We start from the raw sequence: 27,177 nt of genomic DNA on the forward strand, positions 1-27,177 counted from the left end.
TGACCTCTATGTGCACCCATAGAAACACAACCATACATACTTAACAACACACAATAAAACGAGAACAACAAAAGCCTACAAACTATTTCCTGTACTTGTCCTTGTTTTGTGGGAATGCTTGTTTCTTAAAGCAATCCAAAAATAAATATCCAAAATGTGCTTCTGGTCTGGGCAACTCCACCACCTAGCAACCAAAAGCCATAGTCTCTGGCATGTGATGGAAAGGAGAATAAGTACATTCACATTTTTACCACTGCATTAATACAAGCAAATGCAAGTGCCAGGCTCTGAGGACCTTGGAAGACCAGGGAAACAGCAGCATGTGTCTTCCCTTCAAGGGTACTGGATCATGTACTGAGAAAAAGAGAAATAATCAGATAAGTAATGCAGCCCAGTGTGCACCGGAAATGCAGAGAAAACATTTCTAAATTAGACTGCACAGAGCACAACAAAGGCATGGGTGGTGGTACAAACTGTGATACCCGTATTCGAGGGTCTGGAATAGGAGGACTTGGAGTTTTAGGCTACCCAAGTCTGGAGACTGAGACCCCTTCTCAAAGAACAACAACAACAACAGCATCACCAATAATAATATTAAAAGAAAAAAAGCAAATTGTACTGGGTAGAATGTGATGTAAATTTAATTTGAGTTTTAAAATATGAACCAGAGTTATTCAGATTGACTCACGAACATTCTATAAATGGAAGAGAATAATAAGAGGATTTAACAGTACCCATCAATCTGATATACATATGTAAAACACACAAACACACACAGTGAGCAAGGGAAGTAGAGAGAGAGAGAGAGTGAGAATCTAGCAATATATAATGGAATTCCAAATAACATAGGGCCTTATTAAAGAATCAAAATATTATCATGGTTATAACTATTAGTCTTAGAATCCCGGATTGCAGATTGAATGAACTATCAGAGGTAACCTTGAGAAAAACCAATTAACTTGAACGTGTCTTAGATTTATTCTGCTGGCTTGTGATTCTCATTACATATTTGTTACTCTAGAAATAACTCTCAGACACCAGTGGCAATTGTTTATATTTTAAAATCAAATGATTATATAATTAATGATAAATGTGAAAGATGAAGTCTTTCATCCCTCTTGGACCTTTGCCACACTGGTCACCTCAGAAAACTGAAGCAGCTCAAGTAGTAGCTGGTTTAACGCAGGGACACAAATTACATAACACTCAGCCCAGCTCTTACCTGCATTCTGCATATCTCCTCTTCCCTTCCTTCACACCCCCCCACTCCCACCCTCGTCTCCGCGGCATCAGCAGAGGTTCGCTGTGTAATTTCAGAACGGAGAACAGAACACCTAAGTTCAACTTTGACCTCGTGTGTTTCTATAGTCACCGTAATTCCGTCAGTGAGTTTCCTTGTGAGGAAATTGGAGTGATAAATCCCTGCCCTGGCTACCAGTGAGTCTTAGTGAGTCTTTACCAAGACAGATGTGAAATTATTTTGAAAAATGTGCAACAGTAAATAAATAGAGTCGATATATACATGGAATCTATTTATTCAGTTTTGCAGTAAATAAAATGAGTAAGTTGTGGCTGGATGAATAGAATGAATTTTATAACATACAATAAAGGACATCGAATACAGTGTATGTTTCTCTGAGTATTTATGGTATAGCTACAATGTTATTATCATGTTTTGGTTATGATGGCTGAAGAATATAAAAACTGTTAAAATTTTTCTCCTAAATTTTACTGCAAAATCGTGCAAGCAAAAAAGTCTCACATCACAGTTAACCATTCTTAACAGATGTACAGTTAAAATGAACAGATCTACCAGTTCAATGAACAGTTAGAATAGCCATTTGGAGTAGAAGCTGTATAGATTCACTCTGGATTTTATACTTTCACTATTAAATATATTTTAAGCACTTACCCACTACCAAAACCAAAAACATCCTGACAAAGTTAGAGCTAGAAAAACAATTCTCTTTAGACCTTCTTATCATAACTAGTGTCCATTATCTGCCTTCCGTCATTTATTTTAGGTTTATGTGTACGTGTGTCTGTGTGTATACATGCCATGTATGTGGAGTTACCCACAGATTCCAGAAGAGAGCATCAAATCCCTGGAACTGGAGTTGCATACTTTAAGTGGAGTTAGAAAGGGGCAGAGAAATGAACTGGCATATTTCAGAGAAGCAGTAAACCTTCTTTACTTCAGAGCTATTTCTCCAGCCCACACAAAGTTTTGTTTGGTTCGTTGGCTGGTTGGTCGACTAGTTGATTTGGGTTATTTTGTGACCTTCAACAAACATAATTAATGGCCAGGTCTTTTATTGCATGTTTATCAAAAATAAACAAATCCCAATGGCCCACTCTCTGCAAAATGCCAATATTGAATGACAGCTGAACCAAGGGAACATATAAAGAGACAAACCTTAAGCCACCAGCACCGAACAGTCCTTTAGATTCATCTGGTCTCTCCATGTTTGGACATGGGCAGTCTTTCAGTTCTGCAGATAAGGTAACAAAGTGGGCAATGGCTTCCTACTTGCCTATGGCCATGTAGCCATAGCACGCAGCGTCTAGAACCTAACTCACATCTCTGTTGAAGTGAATTTCTGAGTTTCATCTATCCTCTTAGATGAGATACAGATTCTAAAGGATCTGCATGAACTTTGACTGAAGAAGCAATGCCAAAGAAATAAAGGCACCTTAGAGTAATGTGCATAAGGAGACTAAATCAAAAATAGAAGAAATATATGATGCTAAGGAGGGTCCAGAACTGCTTCAACTAGTAACTCGAGGCAGCATTGAGACAGGGTCAGGCATGCTGGAAATAATGGGGTCCAAAGTCCATTCTATGAGGTATGAGGATAGTGAAAGCTTGTGGAAATGTCAAGGATTTCCCATAATACTTAGGGGTATAGGGGTGGAAAGGTAAGCAGGCTCAGGTAACATCCCACTTGGTCACTCATTATCTCACATTCAGTTGAAAACGAACACAGGGCTTATTGAATACAGAGTACAGATTTGAACACAGACTTCTGAAAATAATATTGGTTTATCTGAGTAACCAAAATTTAGGGATCCTACCTTCATTGCCAAGGTTGGAGTTTTGCAAAACAAACACCTTTCTATCTGTCCACCTCAGGTAGGCATTAAAGCTGTCAGGGCTTTGAGTAGAGAAAGTAAATTTACTTCTCAGTGTTGCTTGTTAAATTTGTTGTTTTTGTTTTGAGACAGGATAGAGTGTAACCAAGGATAACATCAAACTCTTGATCCTTCCTCCTCCAATGCCCTAGTGCTTGAAATATATGCCAACATATCTAACATTTTGCCAAGGATTAATCCAGGAGTTTGCTAGGGAAGCATTTTAACAACTGAGTTATATTCCAGCTCCACTATGTGACAACATGATCTAAACAAACAAATTGGAAAGGCATGGGACTGTCATCCTTAGAGAGGTTTGGAGGACAGACCACTGAATATTATTTTAGAAGACTGCATTCAAGCTGACTGCATCAGCTTTATCCTGATAATATACTATATGCTGTTCAAAGATAAGATATTGTGCCTCTGAGTTTTTAGTATTTTTTGTATGCTCACACACATACACATGTAAGTGAATTCAATTTGTACATTTATTTCTGCTACATATGAAGTTCACATAAGAATACGAGTCCATTAGCTGTGGAACCTGAAGTCTCAACAGCTAGTGAGGAAAAATAACATGATAAATGTTAAGCAGCTTTTCCTCTAAAGATATAAATTTACTTAAAGAATCTCTTAAGCAGAAGTCCTTTCTTCTGTATTTTCGTGTTTATCTTTTCCATATTTTTATAGCTCATTTTGAGGGTTTTATCTATACCATACAGATATGTGCCTTACACCGTCATTGAGATGAGAGAATCAAAATTGACTGTATACTTTTTCACCGCAAGAGATGTGAAATGTGGTCACCCCAAATATATTTTGGGCAGATATAGAAGTAAGTTTACATAAGAAATAAAATGGTTCATCAGATAAGATTTTTTTGGTACACAAAACAATGAACCATCTGACTTCTCATAAGAGATGTGGTAGAAAGGACATTGACAACATAAAAAAAAAAACCCAGAGGAATTTGCCTTGAAAAAATAAAGATAAGCCTTCAAAATTTAAAAAAAAATAAATTTTAGATCCAAAATATGAAAAGTAAAAATAATACTTTCCCAGCTGTACAGTGAAAATCTAAAAACAAAATTCTGAGCAAAAGCAAAAATCTCACTAAAAATGCAAGGTGTATGAGACATAGTTTTTTGTTCTAAACTACAAAACAGACTGATTCTCATTTTAAATCTCTGTTATGAGTTATTAATAATAACAAATTTGATAGGCAGAATCTTTATCTATCTGTTTATTTTGATCCAATGAATGGACTTAATGGCTACTCCTGTTAATAGGAGTTATTTGATAGTACTGAGGTCTTTTTACATCAGGGCTATGCTTTTTGTTCAGATGGATGATTTAAACAGCAGGACAAAAGAAATAGTCAGAGAACTTAATGGTTCTTCGGGGTGATCAACATAGAAATGGTCACAATAACCTTGAGGACAGTGAATGACAACCATGGAGACATCATGGCAAACAGACAAGAAGTTGGACATACTACATGAAAATTTATTTAACCAAAAATATGAGTGGAATCTATTTACTAGATCTTGGGGTGGTATAAATAAGGCCAATAGAGTGACTTTCTGATTAGTGAATTCTCTGCAACCTTGCAAATACCATACCTCTACTATGCCACCCTTGCAGTTGTATTTATCAATCTGCCCGGCTGTCCACAGACTCACTGAAGTCTAGCACAGGTTAGCTGATCAATAAATTGCTCTTGGAATAATAACTGGAAAGATTTACAGAGCTACTCAACTCAGAATACAGGATGGCCTTGTGGGAGTGAACTCATGATGTTGAGTTGGAAGGACATGAAGTGCCTGAGGTGTCGTGGAAGACACATCTTGTAAATGAATGAGTACAATGCCGTGCAGGGACAAAGGCAAAAATTGATGTCACACACAATAATTTTTTGAAATATTCCTTTGTGTTCAAGAATCACTGTAGCAGCAAAATTTAAATATAACATTTCTTGTACTGATTTAAGAATACATGTGTGATTATTTATGATATATTTTAATAAATATTCACTTGTTATTCTGGTTTTGTAAAATTATACTCTAACTAAACCAGTTAGGCAGTCCCCGACACTTAAATCCACTTTTATTTATAATACCATCACTGTAAAACCAAGGAAATTTATGACAATAATTAAAATAACTATCATTATTTTATACTTACAAAGTAATTTGACAGCATTTATTACTTTTATCTTGTTCCCCAAAACAACATTATAAGTACTACATATAACAGAGTTTATGTTTTAGATTTAATTTATTTTTATTTTATGTGTATTAGTCTTTGAATGTACACCTGTGCACCATGTACATGCAATACCTTCACAGTCCAAAGGGGGCAGCAGATCTCCTGGGGCTGGGGTCTTACATGGTTTTTAGGCATTATATGGATGTTGGAAATTGAACTCAGGTCCTCTAGAAGATTAATCAGTGCTCTTAACCTCTAACTACCACTCCATCCACCTAGTGATTCTTTTCTACTGAAGAAACTTTCAAAGACTAGGATTCTGTCAGTCTAAATCATACACTTGATAATTGTTTGACCTTGAACAGAACTAAATTTTATATTTGGATTACTCCAGTCATCATTCAACAGTAGAGATAACTTGTCTACTGGAAAGTCTGCCTGAGGATTATTAAGCTCAAGTATCTTTTGAGTCTCCTAATAATATTTAATCACACACTTAAAGTCATAATTCATCTTCAAATGTTGATATTCTTAACATCTTTTATGGATGTGTCCAACTTCATTGCAATAATATAATTTGATATGAAAGATATTCTGGTAACCTAAAATCACTAAAGTTTAGCATTTCAATAGGAAATTTTCAAAAAGGCTGAACACTGCCATTAATGTGTAATATTAGACAACACAGGAAGCAGAAGGGGAGGATGCATCGACTTAAAGGTCATCTGAAAAGCATTCTTCATTTAAAAGAGAGATACAAAGAAGCTCAGGTGAGATAGTTTGAGTATTTTTTCTCTAGTAACAGGACAATTTATTTAAAAGAAAAACTTTAAAAATTTGTTTGATTCACATAAAATTAAAACTTTACTATAAGGAAAAATGTTCGGCCAACTTGGATTTTAAATGAATGGCGAAATTTCAGTATCTGGAACTACTTTTGAGACTTGAAGTGCATATATCTTTTATCTCAGTCTTACTTACACCAGCGGTATGTGAAAATAGGTAGATATTAACAAACATTCAAATAATGAGTGCTAGCACCTGCCTTCCAGATTTCTGGAATAAATGCCTGTCAGTGTTGTGAACATTCCAATTAAATATATAATGTGAGTCAATGTAATCAAACAATCAAAATAATGTATTGTGTGTAACCTATCAGTCATCAGAAGTTATGCTAATCAAACTATATAAAGTTAACATGCTAGTGTCATTTTGCTGCTGTTTAAATACTTTGACCAAAACCAACAAAAAAGCCCAAGTGGTTTATTTCAGCTAATAGGGCAGATGCTCGAAGCAGAATCTATGGAAGTAGGTTGCAGAGAATCACTCATGGGATTATGCTTAGAAAGCTTTCCTATATAGCCCAAGATTACCTGCCTAAAGAATGGTGCCACCTACTGTAGGCTGGGCCCTAGTATATCAATCACAAATCAAGATATCCTCCATAAACATGCACAAAGGCCAATAGGATCTGAACAACCCCTCAGTAGAGACTTCCTTCTCAGGAGACTTCAGTTTGTGTCATGTGAATAGTTAAGGGTCCCTGGGACCTTACATAGTAAAGAACTTCACTTGGTCTGAGTGGTCTCATCTTTGTCCATGGTTACTTGAGGTTGTTTGGAGACCTTCAGTGAGTCTGATAATGCATGGCCATTTACTGAGATGAAGACTGGAAATGTTCCAAATACTTGTAATGTGATTTAGGATGGGGGATTTAGATAATAAAATGTCAATTTTTCTAAAAGCTGAAATCAATCACATGGACCAACTTTCCACAATCCTATGTGATGGAGCTCTGATTAAAAAAAAAAATTGTGATTAAAGGTGGGTGAGGCCAACCTGGTCTACAGAGTGAGATCCAGGACAGGCACCAAAACTACACAGAGAAACCCTGTCTCGAAATACAAAAAATAAAAAAGGTGAATCCAGGACTCAAATGAGCATCTTGTTGGAACATTAATGCCTGCAGAATGTCAGAGGGGAGTTAACAAAATCTGCTATTTGTGCTTTCATTCTGTCTACTCCCATGAATTTCATTCTTTGCAATTTTTTTTTTCAAGACAGGGTTTCTCTATGTAGCTTTGCGCCTTTCCTGGAAATCGCTTTGTAGACAAGGCTGGCCTCGAACTCACAGAGATCCACCTGTCTCTGCCTCCTGAGTGCTGGGATTAAAGGCGTGCGCCATCACTGCCCGGCATTCTTTGAAAATCTTAATCAGAGTCCTTTCCACATAATACATAATGTCTGTGATTACTTTAATCAAATTCTGGTGGTGTGCCTAGTAAGAAGTTTAGGGAAGAACTTACATCTGAAAATGGTATCAGGTATGAGCAAGAAGCTGATGGTCTCTTATTTTAGTCCTTTCAGATGGTTTAAATATTTTCAGGACCACAATAGGAGGAAGAATCTTTGAGCTTTTTTTTTCCAAACCAATCATGTATTATCATGGAGAATGATATAGATGTAGATATGACAAATCTCTGGGGCCTCAAAACTACATAGTATAGTGTGGTATGTTACAATAGACACACAGAGGAAATGGATATCAGGTAGATTGAGAGTAGAATGAAGGTTAGCAGAGGCTGAGGAGAGAAAGACCAAGAGATAGAGAGGGGTTGATCAACAGGTACAATGTTACAGTCAGACCAGAGTGAGAAGTTCTGCTCTGCTAGTAGGGGACAAGAAATCATAGTTATACACTGTGCAATTCATAAAGCTAGAATAAAACCTTTAGAATGTTTTCCACCCAGTGAAATGAAAACCACTTAGGGAGCATGTTCTTCAACTGAATTAATTATTATACGATGTATACATCTTTCAAAGCATCACATGACACGTTGTGAAAATAAATGTTTATATTACTATGAGTGGATATAAAATAGATTCAATTTCTTCCTTTCTAAAATGTCTACCCTGGCATAAGGTAGCTGCATGGTAAAAAAAAAAAAAAAAAAAAAAGAGGGGGCAAGGGGGAAACAAGGTGGTGGTAGATGTACACAAAATGATAAATGATCTTAATAGAAAACATAGAGCCAGCCAAAAATTGGGGTTAAAGCTGAGAGATCAGAGGAATAGGACAAGCCACAAGCCAACCTCACCTCACTGACCTTCAGTCTCCAAAGAGACCTACTTCCTATATACCCACGTCTATATTCCTTTCTGTTCTGCTAACTCATTTCCTCTCTCCGCCCAGCTACATCACTTCCACCGCCCAGCTGTGTCACTTTCTGTCTGTCTGTACAGACCTCCTTTATGGTTAACTAGTGTTGGAATTTAAGGCCTGTGCCACCACACCCGGCTCTGTTTCCAGTGTGGCATTGAACTCACAGAGATCCAGACAAATCTGTGCCTCCGGAGTGATGGGATTAAAGGTGTGTGCTACCATTGCCTGACTTCTATGTCTAATATAGTGGCTAGCTTTTTCCTCTGATCCTCAGATAAACTTTATTGGGGGACACAGATAAAATATGGCCATAGATAGATGGTCAATTTAACAATGAAGCCTCCAGTGTAACTGAATTACAGACATGAAAAATGACTCCAAAATGCCATGTTCATTCTCAGGGCACTTAGCTGATGTATGTTAGTCAACTTCCTTATGAGGGAAAAAAATCAGCTAAGCAAAAAGACATAGTAAGGATGGATTTATCTTTGCTTGTAGTTTTTGAGGTGCCAGTCGATGGCCAAAACTGTGGTCCTGTGTCAAGGCAGAACCTTATGGTAGGAGCATATCTGTAGTGGAGCAGGACAGTTCCTGTCATGGTAGCTAGGAAGGAAAGATGGATAAACAGGAACAGGGTCCTCATGTCTCTCTCAATGGCATTCCCACATGATCTTACTTTCTTATTCAAGGTTCCGTCATTTAAACCGCACTATCTCCCATCAGTACCTCAGGCTGGAGACATGAACAGCCTTTTGGAGATAAATCAGATCTCATCTGTAACAGTGGATAAAGACCAAAAAGTTCATCAGCCAAAGATTGGTTGATTGTAAAATAAAATAATAATATGAAAAACAAACACTGACTTTGGTTTTGAAGAGTGAAAAGTGAGCCACGAGGACTCTATACCAGAGAGAAAATACTTAAAAAACCTGCATTTGGTAGTGGGGAACAGAAAGAAAGGGGGAAAAGAAAAGGTGTACTCTAACTAGCAGGCTTCTACAAAGAAGAGTTATAGTCATTTATTTACAATCATAAATTAAAAAATGAATTCACTACAGAAAAAATGGAACCTTCAAAATCTATAAATAAAACTCATCCGAGTCTGGCACCTATGTTGAGAAGCTTAGGGTTGCCTGTAGCACCAGCTCCAGTGAATCTAACGCCCTCTTCTTGCTTCTATGACCACCAGCACTAACATGCACAAACCCATACACAGACACACACTAATACACATATTTTTTAAAAAGAAAGTAAAGATTTGTTAAATTTTTGCAAAAAAGGGACAAAAATCTATAAATAACCTAGGAGCTTTCAGATTTAAAATCTGTGCTATTAACTTCTGATAATCAGTCTATAAATATGTGATTCATTGACGCTGTTCATACAAAGCACAACTTTATTTAGAAATCACCAGTAAAGTCTTCATTGAAAAGAACATGGGGATTTCAAATAGCTAAAATCCAAACAGACAATATCATCAACTGTAATCCCTTCTTGTGCCAAAATTATTAGAGAAGTTATGTTCTCTAGAATTACATTCTTATGTCCTAAATAAACCTAATTATTTGCTGGCAAAAAAATATTCCTATTGAAGTCTGGGAACATTGTTTTTAAGTTTGAATTTCATCTCCCTGATGTTCATGCTACATTAATTTGACCTATATTAATCTGTAATCTTAAAGAACAACAGATTGCATGCTGTTGAGGAATAGTCTGAACTGCAGAAGTTTATAACAAATGGCAGCACTCTAATCACCCTGCTAATCCAGCTGAGCAGTGCAGCCAGGTGTGAAAGAAAAGTTACGGAGGAATATCATAACTCTTTGCTGCCTTGAGATCACGGTATTGAAAAATAAGCATTAGGCTATGGCCTCTTTAATATTGTGCATCTAATTCTCATAGTAAAGGCATTAAGATGTTCATGAACAATTAGGCAGATAATAGAGACGAAGGTTAACACAGATAGAAGAGATTAAAGGACACTGTTTCCATCTTATCTGTGAAACTAACTCTGTGTGTGTGTGTGTGTGTGTGTGTGCGCGCGTGTGTGTTGTGTGTGTTGTGTATGTGTTAAGCAATTTGGTTAACCACTTCAATCATAAGAAATATAGTTGAAAAGCAAGAGAAGATGATCAAGCTGTTACATTTTTTTTCTATTGTCCTATGAATCCATCTATTCTAAGGGGAATAATATTAGGAAGCATATTGCAATGAAGTCACCTCTCTTAGGACATAAGTAGCAATAGTGGAGTTATTGGCTCTGAGGGATTCAGAGCCATCTACAGGGAGCATGGAATGGAATGCTCACTGAGTTGGGGAATGATGAAGCAACTTTGGAGTGAGGAAAGAAATCAAGACTATAGTTGAATACAGTTGCTTTTAAAGAGTTTTTAGGGGGATTGGGAAAGAGTCCATTGATAAAGTGCTTTCATGCAATCATGAATTCCTGAGTTTGATATCCAGTACCCATGTAAAACACCAGACACAGTGATATGCCCCTATAGCCACAGTGCTGAAAAAGCAGAGAAAGGAAGCTTTCTGAGACAATCATAGAAACACACACACACACACACACACACACACACACACACACACAATAAAGCCAGGAATTGTTACATACCTGTAATCCTCACAATTGGAAAGTAGAGGCTGGAAGACCAAGAGTTTGGGGCAAGCTTAGACTGCATAAAAAATTTAAGGCCTGTCTGAGCAACATGGACCCTGTTGTGACAGAATCAAACACCAAACGTTCATTTTAAAATGTCAATTCCATGATTATAGACAAACTGAAATAATGCCTGTGGTGTTTATTTAGTCACATTATCAAACGCATAGATCTCAGTTGGTTCAGGCAGACTACCTCAGGAAAACACATACAGTAACATTATGAGAATACGGAAAGATTTAAAAATAGTAGCAAAAATTACAGATTAAAAATACCAACATCATAAAACTTATGAAAATAAAAGTATTTTCATGTTTCTCTAATTTTTCTTGTTTTCTCTAGATTTTGCCATTTAAATCTACCTTTTCTCATTTCTCACAGTACCACTCCCTCCAGCCTGGTTTTGTTTGTTTGTTTGTCAGGTTGGTTGTGTTTTGTTTGTTTGGGTTTTAGTTTTGTGTTTTGTTGTTGTTGTTGTTGTTGTTGCTGCTGTTGTTTTTTTAGTTTTAATCTATAAACCACATGGAGATGGTGCTCAACACAGGAAAGTCCCATCACATCTTCTCCAGGCCAGCATAAGCTCATGTCTGGTTGCATCTTCCATTCGTTTAAAACCCCCTTGTCCTGTTCCTCTTGGACATCTTACCCTCAGTGTACCTCCATGCTTCTCTCTCTGTTAACTCTATTTTCTTCACTGCCCTCTTTTCTGTGGTCCCATGCCTTATGGATTTTGTTTTCAGGACAGGAATCATCATACAAAAATAGAGAAAACAGACATAGACATACAGGCCACAGAAATATGAAGTAGGAATTCAGTTGACCATAGCAAAGCTACTACTTGGAAAAGTCAAGGACTCTTCCAGAGGAAGTCAAGGCTCAAGGCATATTTGTTGTTATTGGCTTTTGAATACATCATCTTTCTGCAATGAATTTCATGTGTGCTATGGTAGATTTGCCCCATTTGATTCTTTTTTTTCTAAGAACTTCTAACAGTGTGGTTGATCATTATTTGGGGATAATTTCCCCTATATTTAGGGTATTTGGATAACTTCCCTCAACTGAGTTGACCACAAATCACACAGTCAAGATCCCTTTTTCTGGCTTCTATTTCTTTATTTTTTAGCATTAGACTCAGAAGTCTGCCTTTCTGTAATTACTGTTATTAGCAAGTATCTGAGTAGGGCCATCTCTGGACAAAAGTATTTTATCTGAGTGAGATACCTCCCAGACTTTCTAAGGACAGACTGTAGATAAGACTACAAGACCACCTGCTAATCTCCCAAATTAAGGTAAATATCCATATGGAGACAATCTCCAAAGGCCAGGGGGATGTTAAGTACAAACCTTTGCTTCTTGCACAGATTAAACTTAACCCTCCTTTCTCTCATAGCCCTAGACTCTCCCTTAACAATTAACTAAGAACAAAAGGGCTTTCACATATCAGTTACATCAAGCCATGATACAGGCTTCCTAGCTATGGAGCAGACTTGCCCTGCCCAACCAGAAAGCGGCGGAGCCAGAGAATTGTGGATTGTATGTGTGCTTAAACTGGATTGGGGAGAGAAGAGACGAAGATGGAAGGAATTTAGATAGAACAGTGAGAGAACAGGAGAGGAAGGGACAGAGAGTAGCTAAGGATGAGAACAGAATTGAAGCTGTGTAGAGAGATCTTGACTAAGAAGAATAACGCGAATGGACTAAAGAACTCAGTGTACTTGGGTTCATTTTGAGAATCCCTCAGATTAATTCTTGCCACTGATAGTGTCTCCTCTGGAACCCTGAGAAAAGTCTATTTAGGGGCTGGACCCCAATAGTAAGTCCCAATGAAGGAGAGATGGATAAGGAGTTATAGGGAACTGAATCAGCTTTTGACAGCCGATATAGAGCAGTTTCCTGTCGCTATTAGGATGGGTAAGGATCTCTTGGAAAATAAACATCAGTACATAAGAGCTACCCCAGACAGGGTTAGATAAGAAAAAATAGAGGAGAAAGCAAGTTTAGATATAAAAGATTTTTGGATCGTTTGCTTGTGAAATGGCAGAAGTTGCCATTATTGAAAAATTGAGCATGCCAGTTTGGGCCATTTGAATTGCACTGAGGCCACAGTGAGGCTTTAATAAAATTGGAGTCAATGGAAGAAGAGGGAAAAGATTGAAAAATAAACTATATAGGAGGGACTTTCTGTATGCTCCAGGTGGGAGGAGACAGGAGGGACAGGGTCACAGAAGCCCAGATGGGCTTAAGGAAGCTGCAGGGCTCAGCAGGCAGCTCCTGTGGGTGAGGAGACCAGAAAACAGGGAGGGTTCCAATAGAGGGAGAGGAAAAATACCTTAATAACTGAAGAGTTGCCTACATGGTGGAGCCCCAGAGGATGTATTAGGCTCCAGGATCCAGAGAAGATACTTATTGAGTAGACAAGGAGAGCTGGATGGTTAGAACAGGTAGAAGAAGAAGCAGCTGAAGAATTTGGAACCAAATATGATGGGCAGCAGAAACAAATGGTCTGCACACATCTTAAGAGTCAAATCAGCAACTTGAGTCAGTTTGAAATGTTAAGACATGGGAGCTATGGGCTGTAGGGAAACTACCACTGAGTTGATATGTCAGAGATCATGAACCAAGTGGTAGGTTCCATTGGTTTTTATAACTGTGATTTTGGGGGTATTAAAGGGAGAAGTGGGGAGCAGAAGATTCTTTCCTAGGTCAGAGATGAGAGGCTTAAGTTCCCCGAGGCTTTGGCAAAAAAGTGGCCACTGAGCCTGGGTTATATAGTTGGTGGGGTTTTATAGTTGAATAATGAGAGGTGGGTGATGTTTGGCTATAGAGAGGCTTTGGGTTTCCTATACCCGGGGATCTACCTGAAAGGCCAGTAAGAGAAAAGGTGTGGCAGATTGTGTGGTTTGAAGAAGAAGGGGGATGGCTGGCATGCTCCTTTGCTTTCTCCCCTACTAGGTCCAGCTTCCAGCTCCCACATTGCAACTAGTTTACAGGTCCATTCAAGGTAACTTAAAAGACACTGTTGGGGGAAAGACCAGACAAAAACAGACTGGGATTGGAGTGGAAAAAAGAGAAAGCTTTAAAGTAGGGAAGGGGGAATCTTCTTCCATTTCCCAGATCACTCACAGTATTTAGAAAGATCTTGAATAATATTAAGTCCTAGGGTGCCATTAGGTTGCCATTTGGATTGATTATAAGGGATATTGAGGCCAGATTTTGTTTGCAAAAGTGAATACATTTAGGGCCCTTCAGATTGGGGACCAGGTGAAGAGAGGCTGGAGATTTTCCAAGAGGCATTCCAAGGGTTAATGAAAAGGTGTGGAAGACCTTGTTCCTGTAGTTGAGAGAGGAGAGGGAAAATGTCATTGCAGTCATGGGCATTCCCAAGACTCAGGGAAGACCAAACAAAGACAGAGCTGTTCAGTGGGTCATCACCACACTCAACGGGGTTCAGGGTCTTAGCCTGGCTAAGTCAGAGGAGAGAAAGCACCTGGTACAGTTCTGCTCCTGAGAAAGATTTCCCCAAGGCAAAGGTAACAACTCTACAAAATCGGCTCTGAAGGGGAGGGTTTCCCCAGCAAAGCCTAACAGGTCTGCTCTGCTTTTCTCCAGAGAAGTGTTACAGCCCTGCTCCACTAAGGAAAAGATTCCCCAGGGAAAGTGTTACACTTCTGTTCTGCTCTGGGACTCCAGGTGAAAAGAACCAAGGAAAAAACACCCTGTCCCTGACTTGATCCCAGGACCAGGGCTTGAAATCCCACCAGTCCCTGTGCTTGCCCCAGAATCAGGCCACAAAAATCCACCAATCCCAAGCCACCCTGGAAAGGAAAGCTCCCCCACCCCTCAAAAAACCCTATGTAAGCTCTGTAACCTGTTCAGTTTGCTACTGCTTCTCACCTTAGGCAGCCGTGCTCCTGGATTCCTCCTTCCTAATAAATCTCATGAGTGAGGTTTGTTGTGTGGTATAATAACTTAACCTGGAGCAGAGTGGAGGGGACCAAAGCAGAGTTGTAACAAATTCACTGGGGAAGCTTTCCCACTGGGGAAGGGTCTCAAGGCTTTGGGAGATACTTCTCAGGGATAAAACTTCAGAGAAAGATGTTGAAAATGTGCATATAGAAGAGTCAGAGAAAGCATTTCTAATGAGAGGTTTTCTAGGGTAAATGGTCTAACCGGAGGGTGGTGTCTCATTTCTGCTCTGCAGGGCAGAGCTGTAAGAGCTTCACTAGGGAAAGCTCCCCCCCTCCCCGCAGGAGCAGAGTTATTATTACACTTACACTGGGTAAACCGTTCCCTGGATCAGGGCTGTAACCTGCAAGGCTTAGTTACAGTGACTTTGTGGTGTTCCTTGGCTCCTGACTACCAAGAGACCTTTCATCCTAGCTGCAATGCTTACAGTAGCCATTTTTACTTCTTGGGTCACAGAACCCCCCATATCTTTCTGTGACAACATTCCCTCCACGGTTTTCGAAAGCCTTCCATCAGCCTTCAAGTTTGTAAATTAAAGGCTACTTTTGCTTTGCACTATTACCTCACAAGTCTTATGAGTGCATCCAGATTATTCTTTATAAAATGCCTAATGTAGCTCATTGACCCTGTGGGATGGTGAGATCTTTGTGATAAAACCCGTTTCGATACAGCTAACTGTTCCCTCGATGTAGTGACTCACAGAAGGCTTTACAGGTAACTAGTGCTGAACAGTGAAATGAGAAAAAGAAAAAGGAGAAATAGCCATTCAATGTAAGATCAGTAATTGTTAAAAAGAGAATATTCAATAGGAAAGGCATAGATGAAAGTCTTCCAAGCTTACCCATTCTCCAAGGCAACCAACAGCATGTCATTGAGACACACACTGTTTAAGGTATCAATGATCAATGCATTCATCAATTACCCCTTACACATACTGAAGTTCCCCTGTGAAACATAGTGATCTTTATAGCAAAATATCAAGGATAACATTTATGTTGTGTTTTGATACTCCTATTGGTGCTAATTGAACACAAAGTGAATGTTTTATAAAACAAGTAACTGTTTAAAATTATTTTTTGCATTGCCTCAGAAGATCTGTTTTTGGAGCAAAAAAAAATGAGGAAAGATGTTAAGATCTTAATCTTCAGATCTAAGGTTTTGTTTCCTTCAGTATTGTTAATCTATCACCACTGGAATGATCATGATTAGATGACCTTAATTTTTAGTTTTTCTATGCACAAATTAAATAACATAGGATTTAACAAGTTTTCTCATGCCCTTTCAAAATTGAAATGCCATGAATTGAATTGTTTCCTAATTTGTCAGCCTTTGAGGTCTAGGATTGTGTATATTAATAATGTACTTCCTAGTAATTAACTTGCAATTCTATTTACTCCCAATTTTTGCTTCAGATAATAATCTAGATAAAAATGTCAAATAAAGGGATATTAAACAATATGCTTGTATTTCAGGGCAAATGTCATATTAGAACTCTACCATATAATATAATTATAAATTGCTTAATTGGATAATATAAGTAAATTAATTTAAATAATAATAATATCTCTCATAAAATTACATTAAAATCTATAACTGAATTCATTGGATAAACAATTAGAAATGTTGTTACTTAGTAAAAGAAGAAATAAATATGACTAAATTATTAAACTTGGGATTATCCCAAGTTTAAGGGAGTAAAAGCATCTGCTACAGAAATATGAAAATCAGAGTTTTATGACCAGAACCTTCACACACGTGGAAGGAGAGAAATGAGTCTACAGATTGACCTCTGACTTCTTCATGTATGTTTTGGCATTTCTTTCAATTTCTCCCACACATTCTACATCCATAAGCACACACAAAGCAATTATTATAACAGAAAATTTAGAAACATAAACTATAAATGCAAAAGGATGTAGCTTGCTTCTTCTGAATCTTACAAAAGGGAAACTGAAAGATAATATAGAGAAGCCATACTAAATTATGGCAACACTTAGGAAATTCTGTAGCTTGTCAAAGCAAAGACCGCATTGCACAAAACAAAACAGGTGAACAGGAAAGAGACTTTTGACTAAGCCTGTCACAGTTGGAAAGAGAGACGATAGTGCCCGCTGTGTGACCTGGACTTGCTGAAACAGAGCCCCAGGAGATTTTAAGAATGGGGATAGCAGAGCTATTATGTGGTCAACACCGAACTGGCTCTCCTCAAAAAAATGCAAAGTTTTCACTCCTGCCCTGACAGGAGGTTACTTCTCACCAGGAAGCAAAGTGTCCTTCAAAGTCTGATTGCTTCTATAGGGATAGGCAGGGTCTCAAGGCTTTGGGAGATACTTCTCAGGGATAAAACTTTGGAGAAAAGATGTTGAAAATGTGCATATAGAAGAGTCAGAGAAAGCGTTTCTAATGAGAGGTTTTCTAAGGTAAATGGTCTAACCGGAGGGTGGGGTCTCATTTCTGCTGTCATAACAAAGTACTCCTCTTAAAACAGCACAGGGGAGAAGGGCTTGATTTAGCTCACAAGTCCAGAATACAGCCAATCAGATCACATAGGTCCAGGCCATAGGCCCTTGAAAAAGCTAGTCACATCACACTCATACTCAAGAGCAAAGAGAAAGACATTAATGCATACACACTCGGCTCATTTTCTCGACTTTCATAAAGTCCAGGATTCAACCTCACAGAATGGTGCTGTCTGTAGTGGACTGAGTATCCCACATTAATTAAAGTTGCCAAGGAAATTCCTTATACACATGCCAATGGGCCAACTGGATTTAGAAAATCCCATACTGACACTCTCCAGCCAGGTGATTCTAGATTATGTGAAACTGACAATTAAAACTAAACTATCACAAAAGAAAAGGGACCCTCATTCTGAAACCATGTGAACTTCCTAGCAGCAAGGGTAAAGTACAGATTGAGGCCTGAATGCAAGAGAAAGTCTAATGTTGGGCTGAGCTAAGGGAAATGAAGTTGTGCAGGTTGGGGTCTGGATACAGGAGAAAGTCTAATATTAGGCTGGCCTAAAGGAAATGAAGGTTTTTTTTGGTCAAGATCAATCTGTCCCATGGGAAGGGACAGTTTTGTCAACATGGAGACAGCATAATGAAATGTTTCACTGCTAAAGACAAACTCAGAAAATGGATGTAGAAAACCTAGAACTCCACCAGCTATTGAAGCTGTTGCATATGCCAAGATGACTATTTGGTGCTCTAAATGCAGTGGAACCTGGGAGAATGGAGGCTAAAAGGTGGCAGATGAATCTCCTGCAATAGCCAATTTTATTTAGAGCATCAGACAATTCTCAACCTGAGGGTTAAGAAAGGTCACCTGAGCAAAGTTCTCATGAGTTCAAACTGTATACAATCACAAGAACAAGGTGCACATGGCAAACCATATGTTTTTCCATGGAGGCATGTAAACAAACAACAATATCCAGTTGTAAAGAATAATCTGAAGTAAACTCAGTCCTATCTGCTACACCTGGAAGGGCAGGAAAGAACATTCCAAGAACAATTCCGTGTTTTTGAAGAAACCGAGGTCGCAAGACTCTTGTCTTTGCTTCTTGTAGTTTTCACACAAGCACTCAGAATTCCCTTCACATGACTCTATTCTTGGACCCTGTTCTGATAGATGATGTTTAATAAATGCGGAAGGCAGATAACATTTTGAAGTTAGATAAAAACAAATGAAATTTAGAGGATGAATGTACACTGTTGAACAATAATTTTTGACAAAATGAATACCTTTGTAAACAGTTTAATGATGACAGGGAGCTACTTTTGGAGTGCTGTAATAAAGGGAAAAAATCCAATTCTCTAGAAAAGCCAGTAACATCATCTGAATGAACAATGGCAGTGTGCATCTCTGTCTCTCTTCAGATATTCATTTTTTTCTCTTAATATTCAGACACATATTTTCTTTCAAAAGCCATCAGGATGGAAAAAATTATTGAAAACAATTGACAAAAGAGTGATTATTAACATATTTTCACGGAGTTAATATCTCTCCCTTTCACTACAGTATTTGCCTAAGTGGGTAAAACGTTAGTTATACAACACACAATACTAGAGTGAAATCAGCACAGTCTCCATAGCAAAAGCAAGTCACTCATTTCCCCCAATGAGGCTTTCATTGAAACCCTACATGGGTATCACCCTACCTCTAAAAAGCCATTATCCCCAAGAGCAAGCCGCTTTTCCTGGGACGCAATACACCCACCAACTAGTCCATGGTGGAGAAGAAATGTACCGAATCATCTATTTCTTAAAATGAGATCATCCTGAGGTCCAGTCCAGGCTCCATGACCCCCACCCAATAGCATAATCTATAACAATGCTGCCCAAACATTCCAATGCAATGTCCTTCATTGGTCCCCATTTCTTCACTCCTTCACAATGAGTACACCCCCATCACACAAAGTCCTGCCTATGTCTGTTACTAAGGAATCCCACTCTGTAATATTTTTCCAGACTTTTTTCTGAAGAAACATACTCTGTAATATTTTTGATCACCCTCAAGTATGCTGACAGTAAGTATCCCTTAGATTCTGTCAGGGGGTGGGGGAAGAGCAATGAAAAATCTTGACTTCTGAGGTAACATCATCACTGGCAAAGTTTCAGCCAATGATGAACTGGATTGGGATATAGATAGGTCAATAGATGGTGCAATAGTTCAGACACATAGGAAACGATGAAAACGTATTCTATATAAAGTAGGCAAAAATCTGTTGGGTATTCATGACTCTTGATGCCCTTCAAGAAGCAAAGGCCAGCAGCCTAAATGTTTCTCCCATAGCTGAAGGAAGCATGTGAAAGTCAGAGGACCACTGTAGCAGAAGACATGCAGATCCATGGCTGATGTCAGAAATTAGGAATAGATGTGATTGAGGTTCCTATCTTACTTCTGTCATGATGAGAGCCCCACAGGATACTGGATTTAGAGTCACAGCAACAGCACAGCAACAAGTTCAAGGCCCTTGTCAGTAAGAGGCATACCTCAGACATCACATGAGGACATACGGATTAATGGAAATGAAAACCACACCTCTGGGAGCTATGCAATGCTCTTGGCCTGGAACAAAACCTGTCCATATGCTCCTTCTAGGAGGAACAACCTGCTCCTGTGAAAATGATGCAGTAGTTCAAGGACGTAAACCAGTGTTGTAGCATTGTGATAGTCTCTTGCCACCTGATGAATGAAAACAACCAGTTCACAGCAGCTTATTGCTAAGACGGCAAAGGAAGAAAGACATTGACCTACAAGTTATAGGATGCAGAAAATTGAGAAAGGCCAGAAAAGACTAACTACTAAGGATGCCAGATGCAAGAGTCTTTCAGTTTTATTAGAGTTTCCTAAAGAAACAGAACTGATACACACACACACACACACACACACACACACACACACACACACACACACACACAAAGGGGTTTTATTTGGTTGGCATACATGAAATGGACTTGACAGTCCAACATTGGTCATTCTCATGCTGAGAGAGTGAGTATCTGATGGCTTCTCTGTGAATGAAGCCGTGTGCCCCTGGTACTGAAGGCCAGCAAGCAGCATTCCTGGAAAGCAACTATTATTCAGTCCATATTGAACGGCTGAGGAATCTGGGCTCTGATATACAGAAGCAGCTGCAACAATCCACTAGCATGGACGATCATTAACATGAAGTCAAGCAAGCTGGCAATATTATTTTGCTCTCAGACTGCTTTTTATCTGGGTCATCCCTAGAAGGTGCCCATCCTCAGGGACTGTCTTCCTGACTCAGTTTATCCTTTCTGTAAATAGCATTAACAAGAAGCCCAGGACATGTCTTTTATTTGATTCTTGATCCATTCAAGTTGACAAGATTAACTACCATATAATTGAGGATAAAGTGCGAGGAAATCAAAATGTATTTGATTATTTTATATATGTTAATTGACATAAAAACATTAAATTGCACACATGAAAGGGAACCCATGAAATGTTTAATATATTTATATGTTGTATAATGTTTAGTTCAAAATAAATGTATTTATTTCCTCCAACATTTATCTTCTTTCTGTGGCCAAACTTTCAAGGTCTTATTTTTGAACTTTTTAAAATGTATTTATAATACATGGAAAAGGTAAATCTTCACAACTGAATTTTTTACTGATGATTTTTGTTAAAATTACAATATATATGAACTTCTGCTAACCCACCTTGAGGTAAATTGTCCGTAAGTGTGGCCAATTTAACAGTGATCTCTAATTAAATTTTGCCACATGGAGAATGTTGTGTGATCTTGTTGATACAGGTGACATCACAAACTACTGATGTGATAACTTTAGAGTTATCAAAGCTCTGCACAGATAAATGAGATGTGAAACCTCTTACTAATCATTTCAACAAATGCCAGATCTCAATCATTTCAATGCAGAAAATTTGAAATTTAAAGAGTTGAATCATAAAAATTTACAGCCACTGAGAGAGTAAAGACAGGTCCTTAGTTCTTTGTAGAAGACCGTCAGAAACACTTCATTTTCCTCTGCAAAGACAGAAATCAACAGGACCTCAGTGGTTGATCTTTGCCTTCTATTATCAGTTTTCCATCTTTTGTAAACCAGAGAAGCAAGCATTATTCTGCCTAGGGAGTCACGTTTGACTACAGAACCCACAAATACTAAGTGTGTACCCATAAATAGCCAGTAGTTTCCAGCAGCTTTAGGGTAAGGCCACACATCTTAGTGTCTCATACATTTCTGTATAGCCAGCTTTCTCTCCATCACTTCAGGCCCATTACACTGATCTCTGAAGTAAGCAGAAAAACAACCATAAGAGCAACACCAATTCATTTGCCTCTTCATGGTTTTCAAATGGTACCCTTTCCCCTCAAATCTACATCTTTGCCTCATTCCTTCTTCTAGTAAAGATCCCATACGTGCAACTGTTTTGCTCTGGTAGATTAGACTTATTCTTGATCCAGATATCTCTTGTCATACACCCACTGATTGCCACCACATAAGCTTCATTCAGATAGTCAAAGAGAGCTTCTCAATGAGTGATAGACAGGGTATTTTATAGAAAATACAGAAAGGTGATACATGAAAGAAGTCTTCCTCTGCCACCAAGCTCTTACTGGTAGTAATATGTCATTTTGCTGTCTATGTCCTGAAGTATCAAAAATAGTCATGCAGAAAAATGTGTAAATCAATGTTTACACATGAGTTCATTTGCACACACACACATACATACAAATACATGTGTATGTAAACACAAGCACACACATACTCACAAACATACACACATGTGCACATACATACTCAGGTATGTGATGATATATTGTTTACCCTAATAAAATATGCCTGAAGATCAGAAAATCAGAGCAAGCCACAGCCACCACCTTTTACTTCACTAACTCCTCTGCCTGAAAAACCTCCAGCCAGAAGGGCTTCATCCTAAAGAGCTTCCAGATGAAAGGGGCACTTGTGCCAAAAGGAGCCTTTAGTTCCTGTTTCCTCATGCCTTATATACCTTTCTCTGCCCAGCCATGTCACTTCCTGTCTCAACCTCCCTAGAGCTAGGATTAAAGGTGTGTGCCACCACTGCCTGACTGTTTCTCTCCTAGACTGAATCAATCTCATGTAGTCCAGGGTGGCTTTGAACTCACAGAGATCTAGACAGACCTCTGCCTCATGAGTACTAGGATGAAAAGTGTGGGCCACCACTGCCTGGCTTCTATGTTTAATCTAGTGTCTTGTTCTGTCCTCTGGTCTTCAGGCAAATTTTATTAGAGTACACAATTTATCACTACACAGATATATATATACACATATAGTTTGAGTCCTTTTCATACTTGCTGGCTAATATTCAGAACTCCCATAGTCTTTGTTATTTTCCTGAATGACTAAGGGGAAATTATTTGGTGTTTTTTAGTTCCCAAAGCAGCTTAAGAATTGTTTTAGAGTGCTAAAGGATAAAGACATTCTTCTGCTACAAAGCCAAGTGCTTCAGGCCTCAGTAAAGGAAAAATCTCTCTCTATGACCCTTCTTTTGCTGACTCCCTTTTTACCTGATGGCACATAAACAGAAATTGTCTTTCCTGTGGCAGTTTACAGTAACCAAATACACTCTCCTCTCCCTTCACCTGTCTTTAAGCTGAACAGAGAAATCCTCTGACCCTCCTGGAGAGATGGTAGACCAGAAGGCCCCCATTCCAGAAGGTATCCTGCTCTGCTCTGAGAGGAATGGATAGATCCTGACCACAAAGGCAGACAGGCCCTGCTGAGTTTCTCCACTCCCTCTCTAACATCCAGTCCTATCATTTGTCCAGTTATGTTTCTTTGCAGTTTCTATACTACACTCATGCACATCCAGCGATGTCTCCACACTTGAACATAAGGATGGGGTTGGGAGGCTTCAAAAACCAATGCATCCTGGGGACATACAATAAAGTGACTAAGAACGTAGTTTTGTGCTGAGAAGATGATCCCAACTCAAGAGAGCATATTCCATAAATATGTTGTCATCTCACACATATTTTATATTTAATAAAATCCATATAGCTGGTTATTTGCATTCTTTAAAGTATACTTTGTAATAAACTTGTAAATAAATAATGATAAACATAGTACTGTAAACCCAAGAATAGACAGAATTTTATTAAGATCCATGAACTGTGCCAGCAAACTAAGCAAATCCAAGAACAGGCTAATGGGTCCCTAATTCACATGAATTAATGCTCCAGAGACCCTGATTTGCACTGATGTTTGAAACAGGGACATGTTTGTGCCTGGGGCCTTGATGGGTGATGGTGCTCTGCATGCTGTGAATGTCTTGTTCCCATTGGTTGATAAATAAAATGCTGATTGGCCAGTAGCCAGGCAGGAAGCATAGGTGGGATAAGCAGACAAGGAGAATTCTGGGAAGAGGAAGGCTGAGTCAGGAGTCACCAACCAGACACAGAGGAATCAAGATGTAAAGACAGAACTGAGAAAAGGTACCAAGACACGTGGCTAAACATAAATAAGAATTATGGGTTAATTTTAAGTGTAAGAGCTAGTCAATAATAAGCCTAAGCTAATGACCAAGCAATTTTAATTAATATAAGCTTTTGAGTTATTATTTTATAAGTGGGCTACAGGACTGTGGGGGCTTGGCGGGACCCAGAGAGAAACTTTCCAGCTGCAGGGCCTCGACTTCCTCCATGGACAGACAGTTTCATCTTTGGGTTGGATCTGAGGATGCACAGACGTCATTGTTCCTTCCTTAATGGAAAGAATTCTTTGTGCATATGGGATCACAAATTGACCTGGGTTATGAGTAAGTAGATAATCAAAGCAACTCCATCTATTTGTCCTCAATTTTCTGAAAACAGGTAAGTGAGTCAGCAAATGGTAACAATTTGATTCATTTATCCTCCCATTCCATTTCTGTGTTCAAGCCCAACCAGAAGTCCCAAAGTCAATCAGAAGACTTAAAGGAGATTATCTCAATCAATTAAGCTGGAAAAAATTCTCTATTCTGACTCATGGTAATCTTATCAACATATTTTGGAGTCAGGGAGATTCCATTGGCTCAATCATTAAAGTGCTTGATGCCTAAACGTGAGGACCTGTGTTTTGGGTTCCAAGAAATCATCTTAAATGCTGAGCCTACTGAACATGCTTGTAAAGCCAGTGCTGGGGAAAGATGTGTGGATCCCTGGGGCTCACTGGACACCTGGGTTAGCCAAGTTGGTGAGCCCTAGATTCAACAAGAGCTGCTATCTCAAAATAAGGTGGAGAGAAACAGATAAAGACAGCAACTTCTGGTCTCCATGAACACATACTCACATACACAGACACAAACAGACACCCATACATAAACACGTACACAGACACAAGTGCAAACATTTTGTTTTTATAACTGACAAACAGCTCTTATCTTTCAGCTCTACCTTTTCCTACTTATCCTGAAAGACTTCTGCACAGTTCAGCATAGAGTGCATAAATGATACTTAGTTATGATCTAATACTTGGTATTTAAATGATTAAACAATCACCCCACAATGTATGTCTCACTATAAAAAAAAAAAATCATCCTATTGTGAATCTTAAAATATAATCTTTGTCAATTCATTGTTTGAAAACTAAGTTCATAGGAGGCATGTATGCCTATTTCCATCTCTAAGAAGTGGAGGGGATGACATTGGTTTCAGTACACCAGGACATGTTTGGTCTCATAAGGGCCTAACAGTTTATCCTTTGATAGATTCCTCTTCTCCTTATGTAGACTCTGATCAGGTCAGCATTCTTTTCAGGAGGAAACTTTCTTTCATTATTCTATATAGCCTTTATCATGTCTTATACAGTCTGACTGGAGCAGGATGCACAGTGTGTGTGTGTGTGTGTGTGTGTGTGTGTGTGTGTGTGTGTGTGTGTGTTGTACAGTTAGCATTTACCTCAGCACAGGGATATTGTAAAATTGCAAGGTACTGAGAATGCTCTGCATGAACGGAGTACATTAGTCAGAAAGACTTAGACACCCAAACACGATGAAATCAATGCATAATCTGCACTTCTGGTTTATATTATGACACTCCCCCTTTCTGCTTGGCCATTCTCATGCCCAGCAAAGAGCCATGGCACCCAGCCTGAATGACAAGACCTGAAGCCTCGCTTCCACAAGGAGTGGCAGCAGCAAGCAGACACTTGGTTAAACCAGCTGACATGCAAGATGCAAAGAAGCAAGGCCAGACAGGTGAAAGCACTCTGCATTGCCCCTCTCTGCACATCCGTCCCCATCAGGCCCATAGTGATTCACCACACAATGAGATACCAAACCTAGGTCCAAGCTGGCAGAGGCTTCAGCCTGGAAGAACTGCTTGTGGTTGATATCCATTAAAAAAAAAAGTGGCCCACACCATCAGCATCTCCATGGACTCACAGTGGAGAAACAAATCCACTGAGTCACTACAGACCAATCTGTAGCAGCTGAAGGAATATTGCTCCAAGGTTCTACCTTTCCCCTGGAAGCCTTTGGCTCCCAAGAAGAGAGACAGTTCTCTAAGAACTCAAATTGGTCCATGGCTCATAGGACCTGTGATACCCATCTGGAATGTCTACCTAATGAAGAAAGCTAGTGTCATCACAAAGGAAGAGAAGGACTTTGAGAATTTTACCTATTTTCACATGCCAAGCCAACATGCTACTCTTTGGCATTTGAGGAAAAAGGGAAAAGCAATGCACCATTGGAGTATTGCAATGCATTTTCAGTAAAGAAAAACAACCATATTCAGACTCAACATGCTGTCTTTGCTAAATATAAATTAGTTTACTTTTACACTATATAATATGTATTTTAGTCATTTATTTTACTATTTTGATATGGTTATCATTAAAAATTACATCCACAAGTAAAAGGCTATAAAATTATTGTTTGTATTATCAAATGCGCCAGTACCTCCAGGTATAGACAAGTCATTGAACCAACATCAAAACAGTCTCAGCCATAAAAGTTTCCCCAACTCTAAGCGTATTAGATTGTTCATTCATCTATTCACTCATCTTTTAATCACTTAGCACCAAATATATGCTGAGTGTTCTGCTGAACCCTGAAGATAAAAAAGTAAGTAATTAATCTCAAGGAACATTTATGCAATAGCAGGAGAAAAGCAGACAATTTGGTAGGATTGCCATTAGAATACTTTATTCTGCTAATCAATTTATCCAAAATACAATTCTAGATAACAGGCAACAATTACTTTTCAATAAATATCCATTGTAGAGAAAAGCACACAGCCCACGGAGGAAGAGTTGGGAGAGGTGATAGACGTCAAAGAGAGTGAATGGAAGAAGCAGCTTCTTGGAGAAAGACAGCTGAAAGGGAATGCCTGCAGCAATCATCACTGTGTTTGGGCTGATTTGTTAGACAGCCTTTGCTAACAGCAGCCCATGATACAGATGTGACGGGGGCTCTGTGGAGGGGAGATCAGAAGGTGGAGATGGTGAAATCTCAGGTAGTATGCACCGATAGATGAAAGGAGAGATGGTCAGGTGTGAGCGAGGACAAGGGTAGGATTTGTCAAGGC

The 27,177-nt window shown here is 38.8% G+C and overlaps 1 pseudogene; it reads left to right on the top strand.

Moving 5' to 3' along the window:
• The first annotated feature begins 1,099 nt into the window (after positions 1–1,099).
• On the top strand, positions 1,100–26,365 carry LOC114698820 (annotated as a pseudogene).
• The last annotated feature ends 812 nt before the right edge of the window (positions 26,366–27,177 follow it).

This window comes from Peromyscus leucopus, chromosome 22 (assembly GCF_004664715.2).
Source record: "Peromyscus leucopus breed LL Stock chromosome 22, UCI_PerLeu_2.1, whole genome shotgun sequence".
Classification (NCBI taxonomy): Eukaryota; Metazoa; Chordata; class Mammalia; order Rodentia; family Cricetidae; genus Peromyscus; species Peromyscus leucopus.